This window comes from Crocuta crocuta, unplaced genomic scaffold (assembly GCF_008692635.1).
Source record: "Crocuta crocuta isolate KB4526 unplaced genomic scaffold, BGI_CrCroc_1.0 scaffold263, whole genome shotgun sequence".
Taxonomy (NCBI): domain Eukaryota; kingdom Metazoa; phylum Chordata; class Mammalia; order Carnivora; family Hyaenidae; genus Crocuta; species Crocuta crocuta.
The window spans coordinates 1,297,017-1,310,379 of NW_027529541.1; the positions used below are offsets into that span (position 1 = coordinate 1,297,017).

Genomic DNA, 13,363 nt, shown 5'->3' on the forward strand with positions numbered 1-13,363 from the left:
AAACACACATAAAACAAGGTTATGTATTGATCGGCTGGCAGAAACTGTTGTGACAGAGGCTCATAGGAACCCACCCCATGTTTCCCCGAGGAGCAGTGGTTTAGTGTGTGCTATCTCAGAGTTCATGGTGAATTTAGAAAACACAACTATCATGAACAATGAGATGTGACTATATTTATTCTTTTTTCAATTGTTGCATTCTTCCTAAATGTAGAAGATTCCATAAAAGCATGGCTGGACCCTGTGTCAGGGATAAAGCAGGTGCTCAGTAGGAATAATATCTTTGTATGTCATTTAATATTCCTAACTATTCAGTGTGCTAGGGTCTCTTACACCCATTCCACATATTAAAAAGCTTATATAACAGGGGTACATGGGTGGCTCAGTCACTTAATCATCTGAATTCTGCTGAGGTCAGATCTCATGGTTCATGAGTTCGCTCCCCGCATCAGGCTCTCTGCTGACAGCAAGGAGAATTTAAGAAGTCAATCACTTGTTTAATTTACCCAATGGTAATTGTCAGTGCCAAGATGTGAAAACAGGAAGAGTGTCTGGGTTCCTACCCACCTCAATATTGCTGAAGACGAAGTCGTGGATACCTATATGGTCGATGAAAGAAATTAAGGAAAGAATAAATGAATTAATTAAATACCAGGTGAATTTCAGGTATATCTAATTATAACTGAAATATATCATCTTTTGGAGACAGCCAAGCCCACTCCCTTGTTATTAAACTAATTATGATTTGAAGATTTGTTATTCCTAAATTTAAAAAGTTAAATAGATAGAGGCAGTGATTAAGCCAGAAAAAGCCTAGAATGGACCACATATTGAGTATTAGAATCAGAAATATGGACTCTATTCCTGTATCAGGCTACTTTCTTCTGGGTGTTGGACACACACACGCACAAACATTCATACATGCATACAGTCCATTCTCATTATGAAGGCATTAAGACTTTGAGACTCAGATTTAGAGACTGTTACATACATGTAAGTGTATCTTTCCTCCCCAATGTTTTTTATTGTTGGAAGAATCAAGGTGGATGATGAGTGTAAAAGCAATTTGAAATGGCTAAATGTTATATTATGAAAGTAATGAATAAACATTATGTAATAAATATTAATCACTCTTCTAAGTATTTGAAACAAATATTTATGAAATAATCCATAAGGAGGTAGTTTTAGGATAAATATGACTATTGTTATAATACCGGAGCTTGTAAAATCAGAGACAGAGACACAAATTAATGTCACTCAGACACAAGAGCTTTGCTTTTCCTTCAGGCTAATAGGATTGATTTTATGCACAGTGTTCAACTGATAGCTCTATTAGCCCTTTTTTTCTTTCTAGAAATGAGTGGGCCTGATGTACAAGTAAAATCAAATAAAGAAAGGACCATTGACCCGACTGTAGTTTGACAACTGTGACACAGAACACCTTCCACTCACAGACCCTGAGCTTTGGTTTTTGCCTCATGAGGCCTTCTGAGCTGTCACTTCGACTTAATTGTTTCTTTGGGGAGTAAGAACTGATAGTTGATCATGATTTGTGTTGATTTTCAATAAAGTTACTGCCAGGGGTATTTAAGCCGAAACATCTGCCTGACAGCTTTATTGGCCTCAGTGTATGTGACACTAATAAAGAAATGAAAAAGAGATTTTCTTGTATTGTGCATTTTCCCCACTTTCTTCGGCAGGTGGAATTCTAAACATTGCAACAGCCGAGCCAAGACTGCTTGTACGTCATTCTTACAAGTAACCATCTATTCAATTAATCCTGGCAATTTAGAAAGTGTTCACTGTCACTTCTGTTCACCTAGAATGTGAGCCAGGTGGATTTGTCTGCTTTGTCCTTGTTTCATTATCATCACTCATTGGTATTACACTGCAACGCAAACATGACTTTTTGTTATTTCGGGGTCAGTGATCCAGAAAACAAAACAAAACAAAAACAACCATGGGATTCACATTTAAAGTGTTTGTGTGTATGTGTTTTAACTTTCAGAGAAAAAATATTCAGAAGAAAATTACTTTAAAAATTAACATGCATGGAGGGATAGGTTCACAGAGGAAGGGAGAGAGAGACGGTAGAACAGAGGGCAAAGCAAAGAGGTAGCATCTGAAAAACAGAAAAGAAAAAGACTCTGAATAAATTTTGAGATATTTGCCTGGGACTTCAGCTATTTGTATAGGTTGGTAGGACTTTTGATAAATTGTCAGTCCTATTTCTTCTTTTGCTGACTTACCCTTATTTAGGGTTATGTCCGACAGTGCCAATAGGATTAGCTACAACAATGGCAGGAAGATTGCAACAGAATCAATATGGTAGCTAGTTTTGTTTAGACTAACAAATATCAAAATTAAATCAAAATTATAAGATACTCAAAATAAAAAAGAGTATTATCAAAATACTCAAATAAATGTTACAGGAATTCTAGTAGTACCAAATTATTGAGATAAAATTATAAACTCCTGATTTTCCTTTAGTTTTCTTCATTTTGCTTTATAATCGACCCACATTGGGCTATTTAAATGCAGTATATTTAGGATTAAGGGTCAAAATTAGTTGTTTTCTGCAGATGTCACAACGATCACCTTTGATTCAACTATGCAATGTGTAACCAACACCGATTCTTTCAAATTGCACTCCTTATAAAATAATAAAGGCACAATAGGATGTAATTTTCAAATCTTCAACACCTGCCTTTGTAATAGGAACATCGTTAAGGCTTTCAACACATAGCTGTTGACTGTGAGGCCAGCACCACAGCGTGTTAACATAAATCTTTGTTCATCCAGCTGACAGCCAAATGTCTACATTCCATTTTGTGAAGTGTGAAGTTGGGGAAACGGAAGGTTCAGTATACTGCAAGCAACTGATTGTGTGAAAGGCAGACATATGGACATCAAGAAAGATTTGAAACCAAGAAAGAAGATGTCCTTTGATGGGAAAACATTTTCTTCTAAATACGTAATAGAAGGGAAAGTTGTTTTTTCTCTAATACCACCAACTGTGTGTTGTGGAGGAAGCAACTCTAACTTGCACCTAGAAAGGAGGACAGGTGGTGTTGGTTTTACTACTCAGTTCATTCATAAGAATCGATTTAGCTTAATTTGTGGGACACATTATTAGAAAAATCATAAAAAATTTAAACCTTGAAACTCAGATAGCTTGCATCATTTTTATATCCATTTGCATATTATTGCTACTATCACACATTACTATCATGATGAGGAACGCTTACTATTGTTCAAAAATATATCATTTATTTTGAATGGACACATAGCATTTAAGGAATAACTTCATATAGAATTTGTTTCCCTCTGTAGAATTTTTTTCTGCATACAGGGAAAATATAAATAAAAGTCTATTTCTTTCGGCCAATTTCTCAGGTATGTATTTTTTTTAGATTATATGATGTGCTTGCCTTAATTTAATGCATATTTCTAAATTTGCTTCTAGAAAAGTTTACCCCTTCCCCATCAACACTAGAGTTAATATTCTTTAAAATATTTGTTAATCTGACAAGGGGAAAAAAAGGTAATTTTTTACTGTAATTTCCATGTTTTCATTTATATGTGAATTTGGCATTTTTTCCTAATTGGCACTTTATATTTCTTCTTTTTCAGACTACCTTTCATATTTTTGCCTTTTTCAATTCAACATATATGAATTTAATTTTTTTTATTTGCTTGCAGGTCTACTCCTATTATTTAATAAAATAGTTTTCCCATCATAGCATCCTGCATATTATCTCTTTTCTTGTAAGTTTTTATCACACACACAAAATAAACTTTTATATTTTCCCATTAATACTGACCTTTTCTTTTTATTATTTTTTAAAATTTTATTTATTTTTGAGAGACAGAGAAAGAGCAAGCACGAGCAAGGGAGGGGCAGAGAAAGAGGGAGACACAGAATTTGAAGCAGGATTAGGCTCCAGGCTCTGAACTGTCAGAGCCCAACCGCAGGCTCAAACCCACAAACCAATGAGATGACCTGAGCCAAAAAGTCAGAAGTTCAACAAACTGAGCCACCCAGGAGCCCCAGTCCTGACCTCTTCTAACACAGACACAATGGAAAGTGTAATAAAAGATATGGAGTCTTTTCTCAGGGGAAAAGTTCAATGGAATCTTTTCTCAAGGAAAAAAAAAAAAAAGTGCCCAGAACACTTTGCTTATAGATGTAAAAAGAAGTCTCATAAACTACCTAAACTCATTCATGGGGTCTGTAAGCAAAAGAAGAATTCTTTCTTGTTGTTTCTTCTGTGGCAAGCCCCCAATCCCCTTCTCCTAGTTAGCTTAAGTAAACATACACTTTTATATTCTCTGATTCATAAATCAAAGAATAATTCTTATATTGCCTTTCATTTAAGTTAATTTCCCACTTTTGGGGAAACAAAACTATAATATGTCTTTCTAAGTCCCTGACACATCCAACTTGTAGAATCATAAATAAGATAAACACGAAATAGGGTAATGTAATTATGAGGCTTTATTTCGGAACTATGTATTGAAGCATTTACAATACAAAGGATGCACCTTTCTTATATGCTCATAGAATATTTATAGAGCATGATCATATTCCCTTTTAAAAATGTTTATTTTTGGGGCGCTTGGGTGGCTTAGTCGATTAAGCGTCCGACTTTCACTTAGGTCATGATCTCGGGGTTTGTGGGTTCGAGCCCCGCGTCGGGCTCCGTGCTGACTGCCAGCTCAGAGCCTGGAGCCTATTTCAGAGTCTGTTGTCTCCCTCTCTCTCTGACCCTCTCCTGCTCATGCTGTCTCTCTCTCTCTCCTAGAAATAAATTTTAAAAAATATTTAAAAAAAAATTTTTAAATGTTTATTTACTTTTGAAAGGGAGGGAGAGAGAGAGAGCTAGAGAGAGACAGAGAGAGAGAGAGAGAGAGAGAATGAACAGGGGAAAGGCAGAGAGAGAGGGAGAGAGAAAACACCAAGAAGACTCAGTGCTCCATGTGGGCCCTGATGCGGGGCTCGATCTCCTGACTGGCAGATGGTGACCTGAACTGAAATCAAAAGTCAGATGCTCAACCAACTGAGCCACCTAGGCACACCCAAACAAGATAATATTCTAAGTGAAAGTTAAATATAAAAATTAAAATCTCAAAATATTCAATCTTCAAAATTCAAAAAATTCAAAATTAAGGATCAAATTACCTGAGCATAATGCAACAAAAGTTACAAATTAACTTCAAGTAATTAAAAAAAAAACTTATAAACTTAAAAGTAAGCAGAAAATATTTTTAATAACTCTTACATTAAAAAGGAGAAAAAAAGGGGTCACTGGGGGCTAAGTCAGTTATGTGTCTGACTTTGGCTCAGGTCATGGTCTCGCAGTTGTGGGCTGGGCCTCTCGTTGGCTCTGTGCTGACAGCTTGGAGCCTGGAGCCTGCTTCAGATTCTGTGTCTCCCTCTCTCTCTCTCTGCCCCTCGCCTGCTTGTTCTCTGTCTCTTGAAAATAAATAAACATTAAAAAGTTTTTAAAGAGAAAAAAGAAGAAAAAAATCCAAAAGGATCATCTAAAAAATTAGACTACAATAAAAGAGTAGAAACTATGAATTGCAGGCTAAGGCTTTAAACAGAGCTAAATTCATTTTGAAAAATATAATGCTAAATAATGTAATCTAAAAATACTGTCACAATAGAATATTAAATGCCATGGAATAACTGCCATGCTAAAACCAGTTACAAACATTATTTATAGTGATAGTCCAATCCTTTGAAAATGAATTGTCTAAGTGAAAAATTTACTGTAGTATATTTTACCATAAAATATGTGAAGGAAGGTTTCCTTTAAGGGGTAAGATTACAGATGATTCTCTTTCTTTTGTAAGAGTATGTTACTAATTTGCCTTGGAAAAATGCTACTTTAAAAAATATAAATAAATGCAGGTATGTGTGGAATACTAATAATTAATTCTGAAGTGATAGGTACATGTGTGTATGTGTTTGTGTGTGCATGTGTGTCTATGGTTTTCATCACATAAATGTGATAAAAAGATGATAACTGTTAACCTTTATAAGGATGATTCACTGGGCTTTCCAGTGTCTCTCTTGAGAAGTGGGGGAGGGAGGACAGGAGCAAGAAGCCAAAGACAGAGAGACAGAGAGGAAGACTGAGTGAAGACCGCATTAGCACAGACTGCATGATGAGATCATTAGCATGCTGTACAATTCAAGAAGAAGATCTGCTGAGGATTCAGGAAAACAGTTTTTAAAGAATCAAGAGTCCCCGTAAAAAGTTCAAGTAATATTTAGTGAGATACATCTAAATATTCTGGGTGAACACTGGATAACACTACCATGATAAAAACAATGGAATTCTGAATAAGGATATCTCTCATTCTAACAGAAGTCCTAAGGAAGGCATTTGGTACAGTAATAGCCCTATTCTATAGAGTTGAACCTCTATTTTAAATTCTTCCCTAAGTGCAAATGAAAATATCATGTTCCCATTATCTTACTTTTTAAAAACTGATTTATTTTGCAATGGATATCTATGTCACACAGTATTTGAAATGTATTTATGCTTTCCACAACTCCATGACACAGATATTGTTAATTCTATTTTAAGAATGAGGGAATCAGGCTCATAGATGTTCAGTAGCTTCTTCAAGGTAACACAGACCCTAAACTGCAAGATAAATTAAGTTAAAATCCGGTATTAGCAGTCTTAAAAATCACTGTTCTTCCTGCTGTTACTTCCTGTCTCCTAAATATTCATATTGTCCTGTATTTCTTTTCTCACATACTATCAAAAATTGATCATGACTTTCATGGATCATGGAAACACACAAGTTCAAACTTAACTCATGGAAAGTCATCGTTTTTTTTCTTTTTTTTAAATATTTTTATTTATTTCTAGGAGAGAGAGAGAGACAGTGTGAGCAGGGGAGGGTCAGAGAGAGAGGGAGACACAGACTGTGAAATGGGCTCCAGGTTCTGAGCTGGCAGTCAGCACAGAGCCCGACGCGGGCCCGAACCCACGAACCTCGAGATCATGACCTAAGCGAAAGTCGGACGCCCAACCGACTAAGCCACCCAGGCGCCCCTTTTTTTTTTTTTTTCATTTTTAATACAGGATGTAATTCAAGATAAAATTTTTAAGAGCAAATTTATCTTTACATCTATGCAAATATGACATATCATTCAAGACACCGCAGCTTTCAAAATTTCCAGAATGAAGTGCTAGAACCAATGTGCACGCCTTACTCTTTCATCTCTTTAAATTATTAGGGTTCTTTATGGTCATTAACAAAGCTTTGGGTATCTAAACATATAGTGTCTCATCTCAACAGTTACTATTTTAAACTTTTTTTTGGGGGGGGTCTTCTTTAAGGAAAGAAACTTTGATTTTGTTTGTAAGCACTTAGTTCAGTCCTGGGCAATTTTCATACTTTCAACAAAAGCCCTTCAATCAAGAGGTGTTTGTCTCTGTGCATACAGTGGCACATACACACGAATTCCTTTCCTGGAAAATAATCTGGATTTCCAAGATATTCAATTAGAGAACATGAACTTCTATTTGTTCATGTCATTTCAGAGACATTTACTTTTAAAGACCTGTAAGTAGTCTCTGATGTGAAAATGATGTCTGCTATAATTGCCACATAAGAGTTCAATTTTTATCTTTTCGAAAAAGGAAAAAAAAAAGCTAGCCTTGATCAGTCTCCTATGGTGAAGTATTTTTGTGAAATTCCATATTTATTTTTACATGAGTACTTTTCTGTCTCTTAAGCAATGTAGTTTCCTTCTTGACCTTTTCATTAATGTCAATGTCTGCTTTTTTAATATAAATATATGAAAGTGAATGTGAAAATCTTTTAATGGGCTCTTTAACACCCATCATAAAAAAGTATAAGAAGTAAGATACTCCAGAAATGAATATTTTTCTGTTAACAACATATATCTGAACACACACACATACACACACACAAAGATCAAATAGGCAGTACACTTTGTAAAAGCTCTGGAGGTTTCAAAAAGCAAGTCCTCCGAGTTTATTGGAGAATGTGCACCTTAGCAGGGTACTAATCTCTGCAGACTTCTAAACAAAGCTAACTAACAGGAGGTGACTTTGACTGTGAAAGTGAACTGACTTGCAGAAAGTACACTGTGCATTATTGCCCTACAAGCAACAATGGGTCTCAAGGTTAGAGGAGGATTTCTGACATTTCTTCTTTCCATTTTCTTCTCTCCTCTCTCTCTCCCTCTCTCATGCCCATGGATCCTTAGATCCCTTCAGAATGATTACACACTTTATCTTCTCACAAAGGCTGTAAGCCACCTAATAATCGAATCATAAAATGCTAGGAAAAGACTAAGGAACAAAGCAAATATATTTTAAAGAATACATATGACACATATTTTCTTATCTAGGCTCTCATTTTATCCTTATTCCTGGCTTAATTTAGCATATGATGGTGAGGCCACCACCATCTAGATGAAAAAATGAACTTCCCGGAGGCAGAGTGCTCGATCAGCACTGGCAATGTTGGAATTTGGAGTAAGGAAGAGAAGGGGTCTGCTTCAGCCTATGTGCTTTTCTTTAAACTACATTGCTTCTGATTGTCAACCTCAGCAAATCCTGCCTAATCAGTAAAGTTGATGTTTGTGGATTTTGCTTTAAAGAGGAAACTGCCACGTATGAGGGGACACAAAAGAGAAGAGAGGCTGGGCTCTTGCAAACTATCCCCAGCAGTAATGCCTGGTAGCAGGTTACTTTCAGATGATTTAGAAAGTGTTCTCTCTCCTTTAGAGATGCTTTGTGCTAAGTCTTGTCCTATTTTCCTCCAAAATAGTTTATTCATTTAATATCAATATATTGGCAAAAGGAAAAAAAAAGACAGACAGAGAGAGAGAGCGCACAGCCCATGGAAAATTAGCAGCCACCTCACTGAGGGTTAATATCTGGCTACTACACTGGACACTCATTCAATTCACCACTGTGAAGGCAAACAGTCTCAAGAAAATCAATTAATGTATCATTTCAATTCCTAGAGAGATCGCTTTCTGTCTACTTCATACTGCCACTATTAATAAAGCAGGCAAATTAAACACTGACAACAGCTGGGGGTAAAAAGAAAGTGCAGGCATAAATGCTCACAACTTACAAAAAGAATAACCATATGAGCCATTCAGCATCACTCTCCAACATTCTGATGCTCAAAACATGCTATACATGGCTGTTTCAGAAGTGTGTGTGTATGTGTGTGTGTGTGTGTGAGAGAGAGAGAGAGAGAGAGAGACAGAGACAGAGACAGGGTAAGTGTACAAATGAGCATCAGAGAGACAAAGACAGTAAGACAGATTACAACAGTTCTTATGCAGGTTTTTCTCTTCTTGTTTCTTCACAGTTGAACTCTATATCTAGAAGCCAAAAACTGACTTAACACACTCCAAACAGCCACATATGAAAAGGCCTTCAATTGATGTAAGATGTTTCAGACACAACCTATATGGAAATACAACATTTGCCATCCCTCTTTCCACTTCCTGCCTAGAGAATCCCAATTCATCCGCCAAAAGCATCCATCCCCCACTTATGGACACTTTCCTAAAAGAAGCAACATGAATATTAACTATAATTATTGAGAAGCCCTGTTCTAAACTGAAGGTATATTAGGTTACTTAACTATCTTCACAGTTTTGTGAGACATGGGCATAGTATGGTCTCCATTATATAGAAGAGAACATTTAGGTGCAATGAAGCAAAGTAACATGACTGGGATCAATCATATTCTAGGATAAGTCAGATCTGAGGTTTAAATGCAACAATCTGGTTCCAGAACCTGGTTTCTTAACCATAAGCATTATCTGGCTTTGGCAAGGCAACCCAATAGTTTTCCCCTCCTTTGCACATCACAGAACTAAGCAGAATAGAGGAGACGGACTCTGCCTTTGACTAGGTACCCAAATATAAAGGTTTGATAGAATTAAAATCTTGCAAGAATACTAGTTCTGTAGCTATTGGAGCCTGCTTATCCTCTAGGTTCTAGATAAAGCCAGGGGAAAAATTTAAGAGTTGAGATTCTACCATCCCAGGTCTACACATGCACTAAGATGTACCCTGTTTCTCTTTCCGTGTTCTTTGCTTTTTAAATGTAAATTATTAAAAAAAAATTGGAAGTGTGTCTCAGGCATCTCTTACCAGTTCTCTTTATAGAATATATAATATGGAAAATCTCTTTTCAAAAGAGCGTATTTATCCAAGGGATGAAGGCAACTGCTCCAGGTGATCTTACTTTAGGAGACTACAGATTAGTTTATGAGAGGAGAGGTGGTTTTCTCCTCCTTATTTTGGGACCTGACAACAACATGAAATGGCACAGTTCTCTAGCAGTCCTGGATTGCTATAAACTTCTGCTGCGATTGTATGACCTAATGCTAGTGTCCAACTAATTTCTAATCGGCTGTATGAAGATACTGAAAAATGTTCTAAAATTTCAAATAGAGTGTTTTATATTTTCAGGTCAATGGACAGCTACACTTTTCCTGAGTTTGAATTAGTGACTTCAATAAAAAGGAGGTAATGGATGGGGGGAGCAAGTTATGAACGACCATAAATGCTCCTCACTAATTTGAAGTCACTGGTGCTTTTTTCCAATATGATTAGGCAAATCTTTGTTCCAACTGTGAGAATATAAGAGGAACCTTTATTTCTCATTTGATTTCCTACAAGGCATTGGCTTATAAATTGAATGCCCTACATGAGATTTTTGAGACTTCAGGAAGTAAATAAAAAAAACAAGGAAAGAAAAAATGAAATATAAATTACCATAAAATACAATGAATTTTTGAACACAAAAGCATCCAGAGAAATATTTTTTTTAAAAGACACATTAGGATATGTGATTAACTTTCCATTCTACTTGAATGCATTAGAAGATAAAACTTGACACAGATTCCAGAGAGGTCTTGATCCAGAGAGGGAGAGAATGATTACATGATAAATTTAAAAGGAGGTTAAAATAATTACAAAATATATTGACTGGTACATTTTTAGACAGAAGACAAAATGGCAAAATGTACTTTATCTTAATGTAATTTTAATACCAATAACGGTGATACATATCACTTTACAAATCCAGGTTTTTTTTGTTTTGTTTTGTTTTTTAATATTTTTATTTCTACGAGAGAGAGAGAGACAGCGTGAGCAGGGGAGGGTCAGAGAGAGAGGGAGTCACAGACTGAAACAGGCTCCAGGCTCTGAGCTGGCAGTCAGCACAGAGCCCGACGCGGGGCTCGAACCCACAAACCGCGAGATCATGACCTAAGCGAAAGTCAGACGCTTAACCGACTAAGCCACCCAGGCGCCCCTACAAATCCAGTTTTAAAATTTTACTCTCTCATTTATTTGCTTAGAATATACTAATTAATCACAAACTAATTAGTATTAAATGGCCAATAATAACCTTTGTTTTTCCATTGTCCCAAAATACTTTTCCATCTAATCTGTAACTTCAAGTTATTGATATTAAATGCCATGAGTTTCTAAGTTATAACACACATATATTGTCTAACAATTCAGGTACAATAGTGAGTTCTTCCTCTTAGATGAAAATCTAAAAGACTGAATAGGACATTTTTAAATTTATGTGGCAGACAGACAAGACAAATATAGAACAGAGGATGACAACATCCTGAGGAGAAGACTTGGAATGGAGTTTCCTCTTAAGGTAGAAGCTCGAGGCAGCAAGAAAATAAAAATGACCTTGAGTGCAGATCGAAATCTGAATGAATGTGGACTAAGAAAACCTTGGGGGATTGGTATGAAAAACCTAATTTTATCTACCTAATGATTTTACTAACACTGTTTTGGTTAATGGAACAAGCTGACCATCTCAGTATAAGCTGGGAGAGTAAGTATCTTTAATAAGAGCTGGAATGTAGTGATTGTGTACTGTGTGTCAGAGATTCTTTTTATCTCAATATTTCAACATAGGTGTTTGTTTTTACATCCCTGCTGATTTAGAATGTTGGTCTAACACAAATCATATGTGTTGCTGTATTACCATTAGACCACAGCATACTGAAGTAGAAGTTTGGCTACATTTATTTGGCAGGTTTGAGTCTTACTGAAGGGTAAGACTATTTCTAGACAGACATGGGTTATGAAACAAATTGTGTCATTCATAGGCAGGCAGTGGATAATGTTTGAGAAATTAAGTCAGGGTTTTTGGCCACTGGACAGCCAACCACCTCAGTTAGTAATAGGTTATTTCTTAGGAAGTTTATTTGAATTGTTTTTACAGTTCAATGCTAATATTTCTAATAATTTCAATATTTTTTTCCTCTAACACATTTAGATGGTCTTCCCCTTTGAGGTGGCTTGTACAGTTTAAGATTATGAAATCACTCATATACATTTGCAAGGTTAGTTGTCTGTATCGGAAAAGATGTCTCTATCTTCGAGTTATACATGAGACTACAGAGGGGTGTCTATGGATTCAAGATTGGTCGAGAGTATGAGGATTTTCTTTAAAAAAAAACTATATATGTATGTGTATATATATATGACAGAGAGAAATATAGATATGTATACTTTACTTTTTAAGGAATCTCTTTCTCTTTCTCAAGGTCAGGAACACTGGTGAAAACCAGAGATTGGTAATTATGACTAAATTTGCTTAAAACTATACATGTTAGTATGTTAAATAGAAACACATGTTTTGGACATTCACAAAATGATTTGACACTAGTAAGTATAACTCTAATTTTGAAATTATTTTATTTGATTAAGTACAAATGCTTAAAAGTTAACAAATTCCCAGTGTTTTTTTCATTATATTGATAAACTCACTTTCCGTTTATTGTTTTTAACAGTTAATAAAGAACAATCTTGCAACCACTGAATCTAATTACTATAACCCAAGCTCATTCAAGCACAAACAGAAGTTAATGACATGTTTATTAATAGAATATCTAAGCATAGAATCTTTGCAGACAGACTAGCAAAACACAGGTTAAAACAAAAATGCTCAATGAATCAGGATGTCAATTAGCATTATAATAACTTCCAGGACTGGTTTCTGTTCAATGGGTTATTTGTAATATTTAATATGTTCTTCAGACCATTTTTACTTTTACAATTTATTTTTGAGAAACTTCTATGTGTCAGTTTACTACGAAAACTCCTAGATATAAAAGATAAATACAGTAGGTTTTATCCCAAGGAATTCAAATTCAAATATGGACCACAGTATGTAAACAAAAAGATTTTTTAAAGAGTGTTGTGTAATATAAATGAGGAGAAAGACAGAGATAACATGCAAACGTTGGGAAAACATAAGAAGGCACCACGAAATTAGAGAATTGAAGATGAAATTTGAACTGGAT

The 13,363-nt window shown here is 35.5% G+C and overlaps 1 protein-coding gene across 1 annotated transcript in view; it reads right to left on the reverse strand.

Moving 5' to 3' along the window:
• LRRTM4 (leucine rich repeat transmembrane neuronal 4) overlaps positions 1-13,363 on the reverse strand; it is a 699,153-nt gene that overhangs the window by 653,970 nt on the left and 31,820 nt on the right. The gene's annotated exons all lie outside the window — the stretch shown is intronic.